This window comes from Nymphaea colorata, chromosome 11, assembly GCF_008831285.2.
Source record: "Nymphaea colorata isolate Beijing-Zhang1983 chromosome 11, ASM883128v2, whole genome shotgun sequence".
NCBI lineage: Eukaryota > Viridiplantae > Streptophyta > Magnoliopsida > Nymphaeales > Nymphaeaceae > Nymphaea > Nymphaea colorata.
In genome coordinates, this window is record NC_045148.1 from 1,344,517 (window position 1) to 1,359,466 (window position 14,950).

Consider the following 14,950-nt stretch of genomic DNA (forward strand, 5'->3'; position numbering starts at 1 on the left):
TATATTCTCAAATTACAAAATAGTAGAAGATAATTTTTTTTTTATGAAGAGGAAATAAACAATTTAATTATTTTGTTGGTTGAAGAGGCTGCCAATATATGACAGGCCCTCCACTCAGTGCAAGATTCAAACAGACGGGTTCTTTTGCAACTCTAACCAGATCCAGCTGTCGCCCAACCTATTTGTTGCCATCGGGTCCGTTAAGAATGCAAATGGGTGGACTTGATATCTTTGATTCCGATTCTTCGAATTTTATAATCGCGATTCGAATTCAATTGGTAATCTAACTTTTACATTCACATTCGAATATGAACTCGACCTTAAGGGCCCGTTTGATGGGCGGGTGAAATTTAACGCGGTAAGTTTATCATGGTAAATTTTTTTAGAAAAATTTAGTGGATGAAATTTCACCCTCTTCCAATACGACACCCTGTTTAATTGTCGGGTGAAATTTAACGTGGTAAATTTAACCATGTTTGATGAACATGAAGAATTTAACGTGGTAAATTTAACCCTGTTTGATGCACAAGAAAAATTTAACCTGGAAAATGTTGTTTTTTTTTCTCCTCTCCAATCTGACGGTGGAAAAAGTAGGAATGTGATCTTCCAAAACAACAAAAGATCACCACTCAAATAAATCTCACAAAAGCTTGTGTCAAGAAGCTGAAACATCTAAAGGCACGATACAAAGTTGCCACAATCATGAGAAAACGTCACAACTGGATATACTCGACATAGCCACTTCCAGGTATGAATCTAGCATGAACAACAGTTGTACGAGAAACAACCACAAAGGAGCATCAAAAACCAAGGCATGTTTGAACACATGCCATATTAATTACAAACCCTAACATATGTCATATTAGTTACAAACCCTAACATCTAAGAAGAAAATGATAGAAGAAAAAAGAAATGGCAGAAGCCCAGTTCAAACTACAGACAAAGGGAATCAGATTGGCCTAAACTTTTGACACAAGAACTAAAATCTGTAAGCAACATATGGCAGTTCCATGTAACTGCGCTTTGAGACCCCATTTCAGTGTCTTGTTGATTAACATTCACCTGTCCAGATAAGTCTACATCTGTTGGTTGATGTGCAAGCAACAGGGTCTTACAGTTCATGGTTCAAGATTAAAAATGGTAATGTACGAGTGCTGAATGAGAGCTCCAGAGCTCCATCTTATGCGTAACTTAGATTGCGCAGTGAGTAGCTTTGGACTGTAGGTTGGAGAGGGGCAGTCTACATGCTTCCCATTTAGCACCTGCAAGTCAGCTGCAGAAGAACAGGATCGAGATGTACCGAGCATCCGTTACTGTGCATACCATGCTTCCAACCTACATGAAGTGTCCCTCCCTCTCTCTCCCTCTCTCTCTCTCTCTCTCACATTTCAAGTCATCATGATGCATATATCATCCATTTTAAACATATACATGTTCAACATTATAAGCCAAAATGAACAAGCGTCTAATGAAGCAGGAGTCGAAGCTCTGATGATGGGAGGCCGCAAGAGTCAACAGGGAAAGATGTCGAGGATGATGTCCGAAATCAAAAAACAGTGAATTTAGTATTTCTACACTGATAAGCAGCAGGAGCTAAAGAAATCAAAAGACGAAAAATGAGCGACAACTTAGGGCATCAAACGCCCAAATTAGACGCCTATGCACCTCAACTACAGTGGCAAACTGTCTCTGTGGCAGAGGGGAATGAGCGACAACTTAGGGCATCAGAGAAAGGGGGAAAGGGAAGGCATCAGAGAGAGAAAGGGAGAAAGCGTACCGGCGGTGGAGCGGAGACGCGACGGCACAGAGGCGACGGTCTCTGTGGCAGAGGGGAAGAAGCGACAACTTAGGGCATCAGAGAAAGGGAGAAAGGGAGGGAATCAGAGAGGGAGAAAGGGAAAAAGCCTACCGGCGGTGGAGCAGAGAGGCAGCGGCACGGTGCGACCTCCTTCCACTTTGGTGCGATGTGAGAAGGCTCGAGGGAGGAGGAGCTGCGGTGCGATGTGAGCTGCCGAAGGAGGTCGTGCATTGAGGAGGGAGGTCGAGCGGCCGAAACAACGAGCGGGTGAAATTTCACCCACTCAAAGAGCTCGGACTTTCGAGCGGGTGGAATTCCACTGGCTCCCTTTTGGGTTAAACGGGTGGAATTCCATCCCGTTTGACGGGATTTCAATCGGGCGGGTGAAATTTCACCCGCCCGTACAAATTTCCCCTCCCCCGGTGGATTTCACCCGCCCATCAAACGGGCCCCTAAATACATGCGATATGAGTTCAAAATACAGGGATATATGATGCAGGATTTCCCTAATCATACATTTGCTTAAAAGTGTATACAAATCCGAATTAGAATAATGTCATCTATTAAATCATTAAATAAGAATGTGATCGGATTCCTTAATAGGATGCTACATTTTTTTCCCTTCAACATCGAATCCAACTTCGAATTCGAATAATGTCATCTATTAAATCATTAAATAAGAATGTGATCGATGCTACATTTTTTTCCCTTCGACATCGAATCCAACTCCATTTGTTCCTAAACACTATGAAGCTATGTGGAATCCAACTCCGATTTGTTCCTAAACACTATGAAGCTGTTGGAGATATCTGATTTGAATCAGATTTATTAACATCTCTCGATTATACCATGTACCTACCAAATTACTTGCCTGGACGTGTTCATAAGTTATAATTAATTAAAAAATGCTGGACGACTAATAAGGTAGAACAACCGAGTGGGGAACCAAGTCCTCCGACCCGATCCGTTAGTACCATAACCCGTAGGGTTCGTTCCAAGGTCCGAACCATAAACAAGGACCAAATCAGTACTTTCCCCTTCGGCAGATAACCGCCTTTTACGGGAAGGGACGTACGACCGTCACTGGGAACGGAACGGCGGGGCCCGCGGTCGGGCAGGATCCTGACCGTCGTACTTGGAGGTTCTGCCCTGCCCTACGACCGTTGAATCCTCTCCGCTCCTCAAGTCCAGTCGCCGTTTCGGATGCATCTTTCCCTTGACCGTGCGTGAAGTGCGTCTGCCCGCGAAGGTCGGTCCCACAGCCAATGCGTCGGATTCGGACCTCATGGGTCACCACAACCGACCCATACACTTTTAACTGAATATCATAAACCTTTACCTATATATATATATATACCAAAAGGCTGAGACACCATGGGAGGTCCAAGTTCCAACGACCAACAAGTGGATCCTTGGAGCGGGTCCACAACGAACTTCAGGAGGACTGGACCACCCACCTCCCCTAGGGTCCGAATCTAACTAGCTGCCGTGTCTTCGATTCTTTTATCACTTGCTTCGATATCTTCAAGCCACGTTCGAGAAATACAGTTTATATTCAAATTATTAGCTATTCACATATATGCACTCAAAAACTCAAGATTTAGAGAACATAAGGAAAAGATAAAAACTCAAGATCTAGAGAACATAAGGAAAAGATGATTTAGAACCTGGAATGAAATTGCAATCAAATTTACTAAAATATTGATATCCTGATATTTATTTAAGTTTTAATATTTTATTTGGAATTGAGTAGTTATAAGTTTTAATATTGTATTTTTCTAATAAAAATGTGAAGAAAACTATAATTGAAAGCGACTTATATGAGAATTAAGTAAACCTGCCGGTGCGGTAAGTCATAAGTGTGCACAATTTCAGCCCGAAAATGTCGATCCTACCCTCATCGCGGACCCTCCCTTACTATTGAGCTCATGAGTTGTGAGTTGCTTTCTCTGTGCAACTTGTGAGTGGTAAGAGTTTGTAGTTTAGAGGGAGAATAGGTTTAGTTTCGTAACCATTTATGCTTCTGCGTTGCACCGCTATACGGGATGATGCTTATATTAAGGAATCATTCTCTGGGCGCTCGAATTCCTTCTCAGTGGCTTCCCCTCTCCCTACTCTTCAATTCCCTGATCAGATTCTGATCGCCACCACCGCCTCTTTCCCGTCCTTCCGCTGCTTCTTTCATCGTTAGATCTCACGCGCACTAAAAGAGAACAAAGATATTTCAAAGAGAGAAGGAAGATGCAAGCCCCCATGATCACCATGTGGAGGAGATTGAAGGGACAGACCGCCGGGGCTCCCCCTCCCCCCAAGAGGCAAACTTCTACCCCCCTTTCTCGGTAACGTCCCATCGCTTGTATCAAATTTAGCTGAAGATCTCTCATGCATTCAAGATTTTGTCTTTTTGGTATTCATTCAATTCCTTCGTGTTCTTCTTCCTGATTGATGGCTTTGTTTTATTAGGTACAGAAAGAGGGGAGGCTAACTTGTTGCCCAAGCAAGTGTTAATGAGGAGTACCTGGAAGCTTTCAGAACCGGATCATACATAGAGATATGGAGCAAGGTCCAATGTCAGATACGGCAGACGAGCGGACCTCATTAGCCTCTTCATCTTCGTCATCGTTTTCACAGCCACCACCATCGTTGTCTTCCCTGTACAACCACTTGCCTGAGTCCCTCTTAGAACTAGACAAGACACCATAGACTTCATTCTCCAGCAGCAAATCTCCGCCTCCAACTCCCAGCTACGCGATCTCGTCCATGATTACTTAGACAGCAGCACCGAGGCTGGCAAGACATGCGCCATTCTCCTTCAGTGCATCAACCAGGCGAGGACAGAAGGTCCTCAGCATGACGCAAAATCCACAGTACTTCACAAATGAATAACTCAATTTGGTGATGGGAGAACTTTCCTCCTTTTTCGTATCAAACAACTCTATGGGACAGAGCGGATATCTAAAAAATACATGACATAATTAAAATTTTTTTTTTTTTTCAATGTAATTTTTTTTTCATTGACTAGGATGAGACCATGGCCTAGGCGGCCCCCAACCACTCCCTCTGCCCCGTCCATCTCCCCTCCCACCCAGTTCCAAACCATTCATGACCTTGATGCAGCTGACCAAGAGGAAGAGGAAAATAACGAAGAGAGTGAAGCTCATAGGGCTCGTCAAGAAGCTCTCATTTTGGCGTGCACGGCAGTGGGCGTCGTCCTATCCTTGCATGGCTGTGCTGGTGTTCTTGCTGGCTGTGCTGGTGTTTTAGCAGCTCTGCCTGGCTGCACAAAAGTGGTGATGAAATTGAAGAGATTGAGAGCATTTAGAACCAGTTTTCTGAATACTCTAGTGTCTGGTACGTACCTCCATTGACAAGATGTTTTCATGACATTTTGGGGTATTTTAGTCATTTTTGAAAAAGAAATGGATATTTTCAGATTTTTTTATTTTTTTCTTCCGTTTTAATTTTTTTTTTTGGCGGCCTTTTGCTATTTGATAAGATAGGAGTGTTTTTTTGTCGTGTCACTCTAATTCTTTGGCACTCTAAATTCGTGAAAGACCAAAGTTGCAGTAACATCAAGTTGCTGCACTACAATGGTGCCTACAACAAAAAAAAAAAACAAGTGAGGAAGTTGACGAATTTCAGATAATTTTTCAAAAAGATTTTTTTTTTTTGGAACTAACCTCTTCTATCCTTATAGGAGGGCTTCCTTTTTACTAGTCAGGTATTCTTACGATGTACTTTTTTCTTTTCTTTTTTTTTGTGCTTGGCATTGGAGCACCATAAGTGGTATGATGGGAGGCATCTTGGCTGGAGAAGGTTATATGTTTGGGCCTTTAAGTTCAAGAGATGCCATTCAAATCCTAAGGGGATTGCATAAATTAAATTAAATCAGCATTGAAAGTTTTCTAATGCTGCACGCAATGGTAAGGCGACCTCAAAGTGAATAATAAATGCACTTGTTTAAAGGCGTCTCAACGGATGAAGAGAAAGTTGGACGTTTGTTCGATGGTTTCTTCCTAGAGGCGCGCAAGGGACAACTAGACGCACTCTTTATGTATATATCTTGTTGCTTGAAACCTGAATCCCATACTACTGTACTTTTGTTTAGTATGAATGCAAGTATCAACAGAGACATAAATTTCAAGAACATAGAATGGTCAAAAGAAAGTAGATTGACTTAAACCTGAATCCCATACTACTGTACTTTTGTTTAGTATGAATGCAAGTATCAACAGGGACATAAATTTCAACAACATAGAATGGTCAAAAGAAAGTAGATTGACTTAGGCCCATCAATGATGTGCACTTACAAGGGCAAAACCAACTTTTTTTTTTTAAATGAGAGCCGAATTAAAGATTCTAAATTTTGAGTCAAAATATCATTTTTTAAAATGTTTTAAAATTTATATGTAATTTAAAAAATATTGGTTGGGGGTTAAGGCCCTGAGCCCCCTTTGACTCCACCCCGTGCATCTATACTATAACATGATGACTGAAGACTGTGAGGCTGCCTGTAGACTTGAGCATCGGGCAGGCACGACCCGGCCTGGTAAGAACCAGGTTCGGGTCGGCCTGATGTCTGAAACTCGAGTTTGGGTCTGGTTACAATAAAAAATTATTTTTTAAAATATAAAATAAAATTTTTGAATATAAATATATTTTTAATAATAACATATATATTATCATTTTTAAAAAAATATTATTTAAAAGTTATCAAGCTGGATCGAGCCAACCCAGACCGAGTAATGAGCACCCGCCGATGGCCTGGCCTGGTGCCTAGGTCTAGCCACCTGTGTCCACTAAGGCGAACAGTCAATTAATGATATGATAAATCTGGGATTTAGAGTAATAAAAACAGCAGTAAAAATAAAGACCTTTGTATTGTGTTGTTGGTAGATTAATCTGGTTACCTAGTTTATGACATACTCTATCATTTTGGTTGAAAATCAATTAAAGAGGTCTTTATTAGTGAGAGTGAGATGAAAATCTAGCGTTTTTAAGAAGTTCAAGTAGAAGGAAAAGCTTCGCTTCTCATATTTTTTCTTGAACTACTATCTACTAGGCTTCATAACACTCTGCTTACTTTTAAATGATACTTTCGCTCCGAAAATTGGGTTTTATATAAAATTGGTAAGGGCCAATCAAAACTTCTTTTTTTTTTTATGAATAACCTAAACGAAATGGGGTTTTTGGCTCTCTTTTACAAAAACTAGATTTGGGTAAATTGAATTTCCGTAGAGATGACACCCAAATACTCTAAAAGCCATAGTGCAATGTAATAAAAAGCTTTGCCCAAGTTTGATTTTGGGCTACCATCCATCACTCAAACACACATCAAACTTGTTTTCGACTGAAAGTCTTCTGTGACCGTAAAAGTTTATGTACACCTAAATTTTGTCTCTAATTTATATATTGGCGGTCCATCTGAGCCCTAGCCGTTTTCTAGAAGGCCGTGCCCTTCCGATCCCATCACGTTTGTCTTCTTCGGTGCCACTAATCTGCCTCATCTTTTATGCTACAGGAAGATTTTTCCATTTGAAACTCAAAAAACAGGCCATTTCAGGTTGGGATCTCGGCAAGCTCAAGTATTATGGAGGTTGGATTGGGTTAGATTCAGTTTTGTAAGTTAAAATGTTGAATGGGCCGAACTAAATGAATTTGACCCAAGTTTGTTGACATGAAAATTGTGTAGGGTTCTTCACCCTATCTTACAATAAAAATGACGACCCAAACGAGTTTAAATTTCCAGATGTTTAATAGAAAAACTTATTTAGGAAGAAATTATTAGTGTATGACTTCTCTCATTTTTGAATGTATAGGAAATGTGCTTCACCAACATTTTTTGTTCAAAATGAAGAATGTCAGTCAATTAATTTAACAGACTTAATTGAAACAATATCGGTTGAGGTTGTTAAATGCATCGAAGCAAAGTGGCAGTAAGCAAACCTACCATCTTCTTTCTTTTCCTTGGGTTTAGGATTGCTTTTGGACATAAGTGGTTTTATGGTACACATTTCAACTTGAGTGACATGCATGTCATCGTTGGTACTTAAGAAAAGTAGTACTTATAGAAACTAAACAGAAGACATATCGTCAGCATGACACTCAGATCGACCAAACCAGCTAGAAAGCACTTGCCATTTGTTGGTTATTAGGGGCATCCCCAAAACGTCCGGGTTACTATACCTCTTGCGGCTCAATGAAATAAAATGAAATGTTAAGCTTGCCATGAGACGAGGTGTAGGCCTCAAAGATGTTGAAGTGTAAGCTTCAAGATCAATGTAATGAACTGTATAAAAATAATGACGAAATAAAAAAACCAAACTAAGCCAATTTTCATAATTTTACAAGATAAAAAATTTTGAGACTCTTGTTGAAAAAACTGTTACATGTTTCACTAGACATTTTTGGTACTTAGGGTGTTTTTGGACATAACTGTTTCATATTTGACAGATTTGACTTATTGACCCGAGTCGTCAAAAGCACAAAACTTAACTTGTGGAGCAAGTCTTTAGCTTTCACCGCGCATTTTTGAGCTCACTATAGATACATACACATGTTCATCTTCTTAATTTGGTTACCATTGAACAACGAGAACAACTTGTAACTATTTCATAAATGTATGTATCTTGAAAACAAAACTTGTGACAATTTTATAAATGCATGTTTCTAAAAAATTGGGGCAGGTTTATAAAATTCTCATGAAATAGTTTCATGAATATGACTTATTTTTTAGGACACATTCAAAGATAAGATAAGTTGTACATGTGGGGCTGTCTGTAGGGGTGGGCACCGGAACAGGCGGGATTAATCTGACTCAAGTTTTAGGACACATTCAAAAATAGGATAAGTTGTACCAGTGGGGCTGTGTGTTGGGGCTGGATTATTGCACGGTTAACAATAAAAATAATTTTAAATTATAAAATAAATTTTTATAATATAAAATTTTTTAATAATAAAATACATGTTATTAAAATTAAATATATATATTTTAAAATATGTAACGAGTCGGATCGGGCCGGGCCGCACCATCGGGCCCAGGCCCGGCCCGGGACCGGGTTTTCCCGGCCCGGACCCGGGCCCAACCGGGCTGGGTACCGGGTACCCGGTGGCGGCCCGGCCCGACGCCCAGCCTTAGCTGTGTGAAAGAGATTGTTTTTCTTTGTATTTTTTATTTGTAATTGACTCTGGTTCAAAAAGAAAAGGAACAGTTTGTGGCCCCACTAAAGGCAAATTTATTTATTTATACCAATTATAAAGATCGTCAATATAGATAATAAATCTAACAGATGAGTATTATCAGTGGCATATATAACAACAAAATCCTGACTTTTCATTTCTTCTAGTAAAAAAAAGGAAACAATTTGTTTCCCCATCAAAGGAAAATCTACATATACCTAATTATCAATTATGAAGACTGCCAAAATAGATAATGAATCTAACAATGACTCTAACATTAAAGGAGACAAATAAAATCGTCGGAGGTTCTCCATTTTCATTTGTTGTAGCACTATTTAAATGCACCTCGCCCATCGATTATTATCAACCACTAGATGACCGAATGCATCACACCATCAATCATTCACACTGCTTTCATTCAACTAGATCCGATCAGCCATTTTAGATCCAACGACAGGCTTGTTCAAAAGCTACATTTTTGTAGGCCTGCTACGTATAATTCTCTTGTAAATATAACAAAATCATATAATCTTGACATGATGTTCTCATGCGTTTTTAGATCTTGCAAATACTTGAAAATTTGGAACTCGCAGGTGATTGGAGAGATAACAGATGTAAGGTGGTGGTGATGAAGGTGTTCAAATATGCCTAGAGCTGCTGGCGTACCCCTTCCATCCCATCTCTCTCTCCCTCTCTTCCACCTGGTTTGCGTATGAACCCATAATTCGCGAACACAAAACTGGTTGGTGCAATGTAATGTGACCTTCCCTTTTATAACTTCTTTCGTAGTGAGTTGCCTACAGCACTTTGTGCACGCAGACTTTAGTTGGTGCATTCTCCTTCCACCCTTTTCTTTAACTATCTCATATGTCACACATGCAATAGCAATAGATGGCACTACCTGCAATATTAGAACAGTACTTCAGCCGGCTAAAGTACTTTCCACACACAGCCGGCTGAATTATTGTTCTAATATTGCATGTTGTGCCATCTATTGCTATTGCATTTGTGACATATGAGATAGTTAAAGGGTGGGAGGAGGATGCACCAACTAAAGTTTGCTGCATGCACAGAGTGCTGAAAGAGAGGGATAGAGAGAGATGGGAAAGAAGGGGCATGCGAGCAACTCTAGGTTTACACTCGACAATGACAATGATGATCTCTCCCAAGAGCTTCGCCGCTTCCTCAAGATAATAGAGCCATAGAGGAATCTCGCCACTCAATCCATGGCGTATGATGATCTCTCCCAAGAGCTTCGCCCCTTCCATCCCATCTCTCTCTCCCTCTCTTCCACCTGGTTTGCGTATGAACCCATAATGCGCGAACACAAAACTGGTTGGTGCAATGTAATGTAACATTCCCTTTTATAACTTCTTTCGGAGTGAGTTGCCTACAGCACTCTGTGCACGCAGACTTTAGTTGGTGCATTCTCCTTCCACCCTTTTCTTTAACTATCTCATATGTCACACATGCAATAGCAATAGATGGCACTACCTGCAATATTAGAACAGTACTTCAGCCGGCTAAAGTACTTTCCACACACAACCGGCTGAATTATTGTTCTAATATTGCACGTTGTGCCATCTATTGCTATTGCATTTGTGACATATGAGATAGTTAAAGAGTGGGAGGAGGATGCACCAACTAAAGTTTGCTGCATGCACAGAGTGCTGTACACAACTCACTCCAAAAGAAATTATAAAAGGTACACCAACCAGATTCATGTTCGCGCATAATGGGTTCATATGCAAACATGGTGAAAGAGAGGGATAGAGAGAGATGGGAAAGAAGGGGCATGCGAGCGACTCTAGGTTTACACTCGACAATGACAATGATGATCTCTCCCAAGAGCTTCGCCGCTTCCTCAAGATAATAGAGCCATAGAGGAATCTCGCCGCTCAGTTCATGGCATTTCCGTCAACTTCGTCATCCGTTCAGTGTCCCCCATCGATGACTTCAACCGGCAAACTATGGAGCTGCGACATGATGCGGCCTCCTGGCCGATCATCGAGGAAGATAAATTCCTCTTCAACCTTGCTAGAGGCTTCCCTGACCTCAGCTTTGAAACTGATAGTGTTTGGGAAATCGTGCACACCAACATGAAGAACTTGAACCAAGAGCTCTATGGCCTACTAGCGGCCCACCTAAGTGGAAGCCAACTGGCCATCGGGAGGAGGCGAAGGAGATAATAGTATTGATGGGACAGAAAATTTCCTCATGCATACAAAAACAAATGAATATGCCCTAAAACAAGATCTTGCACATGCTAAATCATTAAATCAATACTTTAAACTGTAGAAAAAACGTATCTAAATCCATTTAAACAACCGGATGGTGAGATCGCAGTAGAATCTTCCAGAGTCTATGTGGAGTACGTGCGGTTTCTCTCAAATGGGGAAGAGACAACCCTAGAAAGCGATGTTTTAAGCAATCATGCACGACCCCAAGGACCACTACCTTTTATATTATAAGCAATTAAGGGTTCAACCCATCAAAGAAATCATAATTGCGTATAGGTATCTATACATTATAAAATTATCACATACCATATAAAATGACATAATATCCCAAAACGCAATCACTTAAGTGAATATTTACATTAAGATTGTCATAATGTTTGAAATTTCTCGTTGACATATGTTGATCTACCAAACGATCCTTACAATCTCCCACTTGGGCCAAATATGCCTTTATACACTCAGACATTACATAAAACCTTAGGGGCTCATAACCGCTATCTTACTAAAACTTATTTTTTACAAATCTCGTCAATGATAATATCAACACAGAACCAATACGACTTTCGCTATATTAAAATGAGCTAAACCTTCAATGATTACAAATGTTGACATAATCAATGACATAGATTTAGTATGGATGTATAGCATGAGAATTACATGTAATGTGATTACAACATATCTATTCTCAACTGGTCTTACTTTAAAACCTTATGGAGATAAAAAAACACAAGCACAGAATGAAACCAAAGAACTTTAAATTATATTCTACAGAAAACTGAATATGTGTCTATACATAAGAGCAAAAAAAATATAAACTCCCACTAAACTAGCACATCATCCAAGGATAAAACCCCCATATGAACAACATGTTCGTGAAAGACCTTGGGTGTTAAACTTTTAGTAAGCGGATCCGCAATCATAGAGTTTGTCCCAATATACTCTAAAGACACCTGACCATTTTGTATCATCTCTTTAATAGTCAAAAGCTTAATGTCAATATGTTTTGACTTTAACAAACTGCTGCTGTTATTAGAGTACATAACTGCTGAATTATTGTCACACAATAACCTTAGTGGTCTTTCTATACCATTCATAATGCACAGCCCATGACAAAATTCCGTAAGCACAAAGCATGATTGAATGTCTCATAACACGCTATGAATTTTGCTGCCATGGTTAAAGTAGCTACTAGTGTCTGTTTGATACTTTTCCATGAGATAGCTCCTCCAGCCAATAGAAATACGTAGCTTGAAATAGACTTTCTACTGTCCTGGCACCCAGCACAGTCAGAATCTGAATACCCAATGATCTCCAACTGGTCTAACTTCTTGTATGTGAGCATAAAATCTTTTGTTCTTTGTAAGTATCTCAATACTCTTTTGGATGTTTTCCAATGATTCATACAAGGATTACTTAAGTATCTGTCTAACATTCCAACAATAAATGCAATATCCGTACGAGTACAAACTTGAGCTTACATAAGGCTTCCCACAACAGATAAATAAGGAATCGTTTCCATTTCTTTAGATTCGAGTTAACTTTTAGGGTACTGTTCGAGACTAAACTTGTCTCCTCTAGCAAATGGAGTATCTCCTGGTTTACAATCTTTCATGTCATATCGCTGAAGCGCCTTATCAATATAAGTCTTTTGTGATAATCCATGAATATTCTGAGAATGATCTTGAAATATTTGGATCCCCAATACAAAAGATGCATCACCAAGATCCTTCATGTCAAACTTTGTTGACAAAATTTTTTTAGTTTTATGCAATATACCCACATCATTACTTTCCAGCAAAATATCATTGATATATAAAACCAAAAAAATAAATTTACTTTCAATAAACTTTGGTATACACATTCATCAACCATATTAGTCTTGAAACCAAATGAAACTATAACGTGATGAAATTTATAATACCACTGATGGGAAGCTAGCTTTAGCCCATAGATGGATTTCTTGATTTTGCAGACCATTTTCTTTGCATCCCTTGAAACAAAGTTTTCTTGTTGCACCATATATATCGTTTCATCAATGTCTCAATTTAAAAACGTTGCCTTTAGATTCATCTGATGCAGTTCTAAGTCAAAATGAACCACATGTGGCATTATGGTCTTAAAAGAGTCTTTTGACGAAACTAGAGAGAAAGTCTCTGTATAATCAATGACTTCCTTTTGAGTAGAGCCCTTTACGACAAGACGTGCCTTATACCTTTCAATGTTTCCTAATGAATCTCTCTTGGTTTCAAATATTCATTTACAACCAATGAGCTTCACACCTTCAGGCAAGGGAACAACGTCACATATGTCATTATCCATCATAGACTTTATTTTCTCATTCATGGCATCTATCCACTTGTGAGATTTAGAACTCTTTATCGCTTGCTGAAGGTTGATATGATCATGTTCCATTAAGCCCATATCAACATGATGTTCTTGGAGATAGACAAAATCATTTGAAATTGTACTTCTCCTCTCTTTAGTGGATCTTCTCAGTAGCACATCTACTTGATTTTCTTAAGGTTGTTGAGTTTGTTCTTCAGTGGTTTGAATAGAAAAACCATCATCATTGCCTTCTTCTAAATATGTTGATGGAACAATAGCAGGAATGAAGACCTCACTATTGCTTATAATATCTGTATGAGTAGACTCATACAGATAAGCTATGGCATTTTCTGATGTAGTGAATGCTTCAGCGAGCGGCTCCTAGAGTCATTCGGCGGCAGATTGAAGCATCATGAAAACATCATGGAGAATGTCCAGCAGAAGGGGGCTTCGCTAGAGAGAAAGTTCAGAAGGCTGAAATGGCTCAAGAAGGCCATCTCCACTATTTATGCCGGCTTTGTTCTTGTTGCTTCAGTTTGTTCAATTATCATGGTCGCGCTGCATGTCGGCCCTATATTTGCGAGCATTGTTGCTGCGTGTTGGCAGCCGTTGGCCTTGTGGGTGGACAAGCTATGGATGGTAACATTGATTGAATTGCAGCAGGGGAAGGACCTCTGTACCATGTTGCAGCCTATGGAGTGCAATAAAGCATATGTGCTGCATGACTTCCAGCCAATGTACTCATTGGTTTACCAATTGAAAGAGGTGTCAGAGAACATGCACTCTAGTGAGGAGCAGCTTTGGATGATTCAGATAAAGGAAAGCCTCCTGAACAAGTTATGTCTGGTGATCGCTCCATTAACAAATTGATAAAGAAAGTCAAGTTGAGCAAGAACAACATCGAGCGCAGAAGGAACAAGTACTTGAATTAAATAAAGGAGGGCGTGTTGGTGAATCAAGCAGCGAAAGACAAAAACTTCTTATGCACCTTACATAAACTCTAATCCCAGTATCCCGACAGAATAATTTGGTCCTACTCGTTATCAATGGGACTTACTAAGCATCTGTTTGCTGTTGTAATAGTCGATTTCGTGGTATCAAGCTGACTTTGGGCATCATCGCTGGCCCATCTTTCTTTTCACTGCTCCACATATGAATATCTTGAGAAAGGTTAATTGATCTCTCTCTCTCTCTCTCTCTCTCGCTCTCTCTCTCACACACACACACACACACACACAAAACAATTAGTAAGATATGCATTCATGGACAAGGTCACTAATCACGGTTCGGGCTCAATCTATTATAAACAAGTCCAAGAAATGGTTCAGGTAAGGTGTGGCTCAATTAAAATGAGTTTGAACGTTCAAGAAAAATGCAAGGCAACTGTGAAATTGATGCCTCAATTGTG

The 14,950-nt window shown here is 39.7% G+C and overlaps 1 long non-coding RNA gene across 1 annotated transcript; it reads right to left on the bottom strand.

Annotated features, from left to right (window-relative positions):
* Positions 1-807: 807 nt before the first annotated feature.
* On the bottom strand, positions 808-2,142 carry LOC116264804 (uncharacterized). The gene is made up of 3 exons (XR_004174926.2): positions 1,910-2,142; positions 1,778-1,819; positions 808-1,488 (listed from the first exon to the last, which is right to left on the bottom strand). It is a non-coding gene; the product is annotated as an uncharacterized LOC116264804 (long non-coding RNA).
* Between the last annotated feature and the right edge of the window lie 12,808 nt (positions 2,143-14,950).